General features: G+C 46.8%; 1 long non-coding RNA gene and 1 other non-coding gene across 3 annotated transcripts; one reads left to right on the plus strand and one right to left on the minus strand.

Moving 5' to 3' along the window:
• Positions 1-3957: 3957 nt before the first annotated feature.
• On the minus strand, positions 3958-8231 carry LOC138240986 (uncharacterized). Of its 2 annotated transcripts, none has more exons than XR_011190165.1 (4): positions 6819-8231; positions 6058-6230; positions 5546-5625; positions 3958-5398 (listed from the first exon to the last, which is right to left on the minus strand). It is a non-coding gene; the product is annotated as an uncharacterized lncRNA (long non-coding RNA). The 2 variants fall into 2 exon arrangements; XR_011190166.1 differs by having other exon boundaries at positions 6058-6233.
• Positions 8232-8707: 476 nt separating this feature from the next.
• Positions 8708-8780, plus strand: trnaf-gaa (transfer RNA phenylalanine (anticodon GAA)). Its single transcript has one exon. It is a non-coding gene; the product is annotated as a tRNA-Phe (tRNA).

Here is an 8780-nt window from a genome sequence, read left to right on the forward strand (position 1 = left end):
TCATGTAACAATGATAGAAACCTTGGAAAAGGCATCTGCTTCGCTTTAACAACCGTGTTACCTGCTGATATAGGAATTGCGAGTTTTGTGAAATGTCAATTGCCAATTTGATGCACTTGAAATTCCCTTTTCAGCTGTAACCTGTCTATATAGGAGAAAACACACTCTTACCTAAAAAGTGAAATTTCTCTCTCTGGTCCAATTGCAATAAAAAAGGTACAGAACAAAACAGAGAAAATGAACAGGTTCCATGAGAAGTTTAAATAAATGTTCCTCTTTGTTCAATTTATAAAGCAAAGCCTGATTTGCTATTTTGTTCCATATTGATTTTTTATTTGAGCCACTTGCTTCGTTAAGTACATATTGATTACGCAAAGAAAAAACAAAGGAAGTCTGTTCTTGTTCTGCTACGGTTTCCAGAACTGTACTGGAACAAACATCCTCTCTGAGCACTCCAGAGACTCACTCCAGTACTGGGACACTCTCATGGAGTGCACTGAAGGGGAGCCCCAGACTCATGTTCATGTCTCATGTTCCTACGGTAGGGGAAGCTAGGTTAGGAATGTTTAGGGATTCAGATGAGTTGAGAGAGATTGCCCCAAAGAAAAAATGAACATTTGAAAGCATTTTGGAACATTCACCAGCTGATTTGAGATTTAATTTCCCTGCTGGGCTTTAGGATAAACGGAAGGGCTGGAGCAAGGATGGACTGCCCTTAACCAGTCACCTCAACCTCACGCACAAAGTCCCTGATGCTCTTGGCCTCACTGTGCATACCAAGCCCACTTGAAGCCAGAAGCATAAAAGAGCTGTCTTTGCTGGTATAAAACATTAGAAAGGCAGTGCAAAACGTTTGCGGCTTGTATTTGAAGTTTTGCTTGTTTGGACTCTTTCAGCACGGGCCTGTGGCCGAATACCACAACAGGCAGAAAGAAGACCTGATGCGAGAGCCCTCTTCCAACAGCTCGTGTTGGCAGAAGAGGCCCGAGGAAAATCCGACAGCCAGTTTGCGGCCCTCCGGTGACCCGTGTTCTGAGGAGATGGGCAAACTTTCCTGGGGCGAAGCCATCAGCAGTGAAGACGCTGACTGAGAAGGGGAAGGACCGAGATGTGCCGGGATTGAATTGCTGATTTGCTGCACCGCTGCTCTTCCTGATCTGATCGGAGGCTGTGAAACAAGAGATTCCCCCGTCGTGCAACCTTATAGATCCAGGGCTCCACTTCTCTGAAGCTCTGCTGCCCCTCTCCCCCTCTCCCTCTCCGCCTTAGTCTTCGGGAAAACAGGCTCTCCTGGCCTGATCTGAACCACATGTACATTGCAGTATCGATTCCCTAATGATGGGGATGCCCCCAGTGGCATTGTTCCGCTGCTTAGAGGATGAAAGATCCTCTTTTGCGCTGCGATTGCAGATGAAGCAGGAGGAAACCCATTTGCTGGAGCAGATGCAATCAGTGAAACTCGCCCCGCGATCAACGTGTGGTGATTGGCTCTGTGCACCCTGGCAGCAGTACACTACACTGCACTACAGCAGCCATATCACCCTGCAACTCACAACTGGCAACCCACTGAAGCTCAGCAGGTGTGAGCCTGGTCAGTACCTGGATGGGAGACCTCCTGGGAAAAACTAAGGCTGCTGCTGGAAGAGGTGTTAGTGGGGCCAGCAGGGGGCGCTCACCCTGCAGTCCATGTGGGTCCTAATGCCCCAGTATAGTGACGGGGACACTGTACTGTAAACAGGCGCCGTCCTTCGGATGAGACGTAAAACCGAGGTCCTGACTCTCTGTGGTCATTAAAAATCCCAGGGCGCTTCTCGAAAAGAGTAGGGGTGTAACCCCGGCGTCCTGGCCAAATTTCCAATTGGCCTTTATCAATCATGGCCTCCTAATAATCCCCCTCTATGAATTGGCTTCATCACTCTGCTCTCCTCCCCACTGATAGCTGATGTGTGGTGAGCGTTCTGGCGCACTATGGCTGCCGTCACATCATCCAGGTGGGGCTGCACATTGGTGGTGGTGGAGGGGAGTCCCCATTACCTGTAAAGCGCTTTGAGTGGAGTGTCCAGAAAAGCGCTATATAAGTGTAAGCAATTATTATTATTATTATTATTATTACACAGTCATGGCGTATGACCGTTCACAGCAGTAACATCACATCAGGTGGCCGGCCTTTATTTTACAGACCAGTTCTTTCACACAAAGAAGACATTTTTGTTTAAGTGTCTCTCGTATACAGTATATATATATAAAAACACACAAACGTTTTAGTTTTGATGGCTGCAGTTATACGGTAAGGGTCTCACACAGCAATATTTGCAGCTGCAAGGAAGCACTGAGTGAGTGGATTAAAACAGCAGTCCATTCCCTGTCTGTCAAAGCTTTCCCAGCGCTGACCCTTCTGTTCGCCTGCAGCTCAGCTCCTCTGTCCTGGAGCAGAACTGAAGCTTGGAACAGGAGTCTCACGGTACAACAGCCACGCTCTGAAATAACTGCAAGGAGCACACTGTAAACAGAACGACGACGTTACTCTCACGCCACCTTCGTCTCCTTCCCTAACTCCCCACAATCCCCTCTGGCTGCGTGTACGTGCAACTCTCGTGCTCCCTGCAGTGCTGGGAAGGACCAAGTTCAATCAGCTCTACAGAGAGCACATATTCAATTTTAGGACCTAGGAGACCTTCATCTTTAATAGGATTATGAAGCTTATGATTTAATATGCTTGTTGCAGGGCTGAGCTGCTGTTGCAGGTTGATTTGTGTGCTTTCACTAAAACGGTTTATTGATGTGTTTTCCTGCCATTTCCTGCTCTGTCCCACTGAACCAAAATGCTGACCTTTTCCCAGATATATTCTTGCACATTAGTATTATAAATAGTAACGCAATTACTGTGAAGATGTCAGACAAATTATTTATATTAAGAAACCCGACACAGGGCCGGCTGAGCGGACTGCACGCAGCACACTGCTGTGGAGTTTGTGCTGTTCAGAGAGAGGAAACTAACCAGAGTCTCATCACACTGACCTGTCCTAGTAAACCTGGTCCATTGTGGGCAGTTGAAAGGAGCAGCATGACTCTGGGTGCCATCACCGGCCTGCTCAAAGGACCCCCACATAGCTGACCTCGCATTCGCCTGTCTCCCTGTGATAATGTGATAAACTGATTCAAACACACCATCTGCACACTGGAAGAAGGCTCAACACCAGAAACTGTGTTTTCTTTCATGGTTTCCAGCATGGAATGGACCTTTACTTGTTCTATTTCATAGTGCGGGTAGGGATCGGGATACTCAGTTTAAATACAGTATTCCCAGTTCTACATAACACTTCAAGCTATATGCAAGAATGAGTGAATTCCAATGTCCTTTTCTCCTGCATAAATTTTGTTCCACATTTTTGATCCTCAGATAGCTGCAGCTGAAACGGCCAACATGGCAATGTTTTTATTTCTGTCCCACGTCAATGTTGCTGTATCCCGCCCGTTTAAAGGTGGTGAACTCTTTTAGAAAACTGAGAGCAAAGTTTCATTTCGGCAGCCGCTCTCTGCATTTGCGTGGAATCGATGAATGTCTCTCTCCATAGTGGGGGCCCTTTTGATGGAGACTCATAAACGATCTGAGTGTCTCGGTCTCTTTAACCAGGGCTGCCACAGGTGTTTCTCCTTGTGTCCCACTTGATCAGACTCTCCTCTACTGCTGAGCATGGGCAGTGATGCCCAACACCCACTGTGTCATTGACACGACAGTGCGTGATGCTTGCTCAGCTCCAGCCAGCGCTGCTGAACACGCCAGCCTCTGTTCCTGAGGAAGCAGATTACAATCAGCACAGTGGCTGTGGGGCGACATCAGAGCTTCCTGATCAGAGGCCCAGATAAGACCTACCAGTGGCTCTGATCCAGGGCAAGGAAGCGGCAGAGCAGAAGATGAGGACGCTCCCTTCTTTCCTAAGGAAAGGATTCAACCCCTTACTCACTTAATTCCTTTATTGTCCCAGATGATAAATGTGCTTTCCAGGCAGGTAGACGACATAGTACTGTACACAATACATCTAACACCACATGAACCTTTTAACAAATAAGTGACACACAGTACATGTACTGTACGATGAGGAAGAAAAAATAAACACATGAATAAAGTCAAATACACAATCAAGTTGTCCAAATTAAAGAAGGTTAATCACAGTGGAAAACAGGATTGTTCTAATGCATTTCAAGTTGTGGTGGTAAAAAAAAAAAAATCAGAAAACAAATCTATCAGACACAGTACAGACCAGAGGTGTCAAATTCAGATTCAGTTCCTGGAGGCATGTGGGGACTTTTGGTGTTTGTTTCATCTCAGGTTTACAGTTAATTGATCTCATTACTGGCTCAGTAACGGAACTACCTCATCAATAAGGTTATTTAAAGATCATAATTCATGGGATCCACTTGGCTCTCAGCGCAGTAGCTTCAGGGGTTTATCGTCCTTGTAAGGCCTAGTCTTTAGTGTGCATGCACTGCCGTCTCAGGTCAGATTATAATATAATACAACTGTGACTTGTACTTAATCAATTAATTAGATGTCATGAGGGCAAAGGTTGAGCGAAAAGGGAGAAGCCACATTAGGCACACTGGAATGGAGTTTGCTCATGTGATGCAACAGTTTGCCCATCTCCTTGCGGTCTTAAAGTACAGTAGGTCCTCCGAGCTCTGAATTCCAGGGATAATCAGCACAACAGTACGCTCGTATCCCAAAGACCTGCCCCTGCCCTCATGCGGATAAACACAGACATTGCAACATCCAGGCACCTGCAGCAGCGTGTTGAAATGCAGAGTAATGAGCCCTAACAGGGCTGCAGTCCCACATGCAAATCAGGCGAATCGATTTTCCTCCTTCTGGTTGTTAACGGCATCATACTTGCACTAATAAGACTCCATTGTAAAATGGATGGGTCTTGTGCTCCCCTCACCATTAACTCGTTAGCCATGTCATATTAATGAATTGAACCTTGTTAACGTTCAGGTAATTCAACATAATGTGATGATGTTAAATTGCCCCTAGAGCATAATTCAATCCCCACCCCCTCACCATCACGCGCCATATAATTGCACTGGGAATAGAAATGTGGAACTACGAGCAGAGCCGTAATAAGTCTATTCCTGTCTTCATGTGATGCTTGCTTACTCAGCTGTACAGAGATAAAGGGCAGTTAATTTCCGGGACACCAAGAGATGCCTTGCTAATGATCAGTGATCTCTGCACACCGGGCAAAGGACATTTCACTGTCTGTGCTACAGCTGCGTCAGGGTAGTGAGTCTGGAGTTTTAGCGACACACTGCATTTTCACCAGGTGATAACTGCTACTTCTCTTGTACAAGAACTCTACACTCTTTCACCTCCCACGCTGCCTGGAAATGTTCTGAGGTCCTGTAAAAGGGGGGAAAAATGTAAATTCACATGAATAAACAGACAGCTGGGGACGTGCTCTAATTCAAGTGCTTCTATGTTCAGCCAGAGAAAGTTTACTAAAGACCGTAAGAATGATGACAAACGAGAAGAGGCAATTTGACCCACCTTGCCCGTTCAGTAGGTATGAGCTATTGGATCAAGGGTCTCATCCAGTCTTTTTTTGAAAGAAACCAGATAAACCCGGCCTGTCGGCAGAGGAGAGAGAAGGGGAGAGGGAAAGATTTATCTGAGAGACAGAGATTGACGAGGTGCACAAATGACCCTTTCGTTATCGGCCCCGGCTTTCGGCTTTTTGAGGGACTAATGAGCACTGGATCCTACTGAGACCAACGAGGAAAGCTTAGCCAGGTGCTGAGGAGGGAGTGTTGCTAGGCATGAAGCCAAAAAAGGGCTTTATCCAGGTCCCTGTTGGCTAAACCCGCATCCTGGGTCTGGATGAGGACTCTCAATGCATATGAGCCTGAGCCATTTCAGGCCTGGGAAAGTGCAGGCCCTTCAACACACACACCAACACTGGTGCACTGAACACGTCATCCATGCTACCTAATTTATAACAAAGTCGCACGCACTGCCAAGCCAAGCTCAGATTGTATTCGAAAATATGCATAAATATTTACCCTTCTGTTTCACCGAAGAAGTTCATCCAAAGGGGAAGCAGCTTGCAGGATCGGAAACTGCTGTGCAATGACTGAACAGCACTCAAGGGCCCACCAGTGGAGGCCCAGTCCGCCCATGAGTGGATCTGCTGGGGCGATGTTGTTCCACCTGGAACCCCGGCCACTGGTGAGCTCTGCTGAGGAAGCACGAGGTGTCAAACACTCATTTGACCGGGGTGAAGAAGAAGCCAGGTTTCCCCAGGAGCCCCTGGGCTCTACTATCTGGGAAAGTTCCTACAGACTCCTACAGAGTCTGCACTGTAGGAGGCGCCAATGGCCTTCCAGGTCATAACACCTCCAGGAGTGATCTAAAGAGCACTGCAGCGTCCGGTAGCAGGCGATTCTGTGTACTTCTCCATCAGCGACTCCTCCTGGAGGACTCTTGTATCATAACATCATAAGCTCTGGTTCGGCACAAGACTCTTACAAGCTCTGCGCCCGGCTTTAGAAAAACAATGTTGTTGTTTTTTTTTTAAGAAAGAACAGTGAAGCACAGACCAGAGGGCACAAGTGGGGATCTACGTGGACGTGCATTTAAAACTGAGAACCGGAGACACTTCCTTACACAAAGGGTGGTGGGGGTGTGGATCAAGCCACCGAGCCATGATCCTGAAGCCAACAATCTTGTTAATCCTTCAGGAAAAGGCTGGATGAAATCCCCAGATCAACCAGCTGCTACCACACGACCGAGGTGTCATTTGCAACCTTTCTGATGTTCTTACCTTCGGACGAAGAGGCGGAACAGCTCTCTGAACCGAGCGGAGGGGCACAAGGGAAAGGAGGTCTTGGGAACGGGCTGACTCGGTGACTCCTGTGGATCTGCAGAGGTGGGGCTTTTCCCCAGAGCGAAGCACTAATAGCACCGGGCCAGCAGCTGACCTGCCCGTGCTGAGGGGCACAGACCGCACTGGACACGCAAGCAGAGGGGAGACAGTGCTGACATTATTATTATCCACACAGGGGAGCTGCAGGAATCCGCGTGTGTTCGGGGAGATCAGACAGGGGGGAAAAGGGGGCGCACATTCAAACTAGAGGCAGTGCAGGAGTGAAGCCACAGCAGGCAGGACGTGTGAAGAAACAAAACGGTTCGCCTGTCCTCCAGCTCCGCCGCCGGGCTCTGTACCTGGGCTGGGGTTCCGGCTGTTAATCGAGCCGGCTGAACGGCGGCGCTGTCGATAAATCATCGCTTACCTTCACAAACTTTCCGCGGAGAGCTGCCAGCGGGGATGCTACATTTTAATTGAATTTTAGCTAGGTGATAATTAAAGCGGTAAATTATCTCCTCCGCGCATAAATTAAGTTTGCCGACTTGGGGAAAATGCTTTTATTTCATTTCCAGCGAGGGCGCGTAAATCAGTCAAAATAAATAAATCACCGCGAGATCGGCACAAGGCGAAACCGCCCCGTAAGCACTTTCACCGAACCGGCAGTGATCGAGGGAGACCTGAAGGTGACTGTGAGCATTTCTGGGCTGTGCCAGGTAAGACCAGCCTCGATTAGGCTACAAACAAGAAGTCCCCAAATTCCAAGGGCCTTTAGCATGGCATACTAAACATAATCTCATCGTTGTGCGCTGTATCACTGCCAGCGATTTGTTCAGATGCAGTACGTGACTGATCAATAACTTCACTTTTACTGGCCTGCGTGGTGTTGTTGATCAGCTCCGAGAGCCTAGGCTGACGTGTCAATAGATCATTCAAACGCAACATAAACACATAAGCCCCCGGATCCGCATGGTCTGTGTCCCAGAGTCCTTAAAGAGGTCAGTAGTCACCATTAAACATCATTAGTCATTCCTCCCAAGCGCTTTCAGATCTAGACTCAAAACTTCTTCTCTGGAACGGCCTTTACTTTAACTGGCTCTGTAATTTACCCCTCTGCTCCTGCTGTATTCCGTATTCCCATTGACTATCTGCTTTCACAGTGCGTTTGCATTGTGTATGTATTGTGCATTCTTTGTTGTTGTTCTGTAAAGCATTTTAGGGGCATACAAGTAAATCATGTAATGATTCATAACCAGTGCTGCTAATATTAACGCAAGAGAAATTAAGGGATAAATGGGCCGTTGCGTCTCATATCTGGAAACCAGCTGGCTAACGCCTGCCCCCCTGTGGACAAATTGTATATCGTTTCTGATTGACCGCTTCGACAGTACAGGACGATAATTTACAGGTGGAAAAACATTATTTAAAAAAATATATATCTTTATATTAATTAAGTTATTAATTGTGTGCATAGTAACGTCACACATCAACAATACAACGTTTTAAAGTCTTTAGTTATTGTTCCTCAACTTGTAGTTATTTTTCTCATGTTTTATTTTTCTTTACCGTGAAGAAATTCAATTTTATGTAGGAACATCATTTTTATCGAATGTACAAAATTCGTTCGGCTGCCAAGATTTTTTTTCAAAAGACCGATTTTGTTACGGTTTTTAAACTACGACTTCGCAAGAATCGGCTTCGCTGCGTTGAAGCTGGTCAAATAATCACGTGTCCGCGATTCCAGTCGGCGGTCAGTCAACACTGTAAGATGCAGTAATTTGAAACACGTTATGAAATATAATAAAAGATGCGTTCAAATACAATTGTATTGGGGAAGGAAACTCACCGCCGAAATAGCTCAGTTGGGAGAGCGTTAGACTGAAGATCTAAAGGTCCCTGGTTCGATCCCGGGTTTCGGCA

The sequence above is a fragment of the Lepisosteus oculatus genome, chromosome 8 (assembly GCF_040954835.1).
Source record: "Lepisosteus oculatus isolate fLepOcu1 chromosome 8, fLepOcu1.hap2, whole genome shotgun sequence".
In the NCBI taxonomy this organism is placed as follows: Eukaryota; Metazoa; Chordata; class Actinopteri; order Semionotiformes; family Lepisosteidae; genus Lepisosteus; species Lepisosteus oculatus.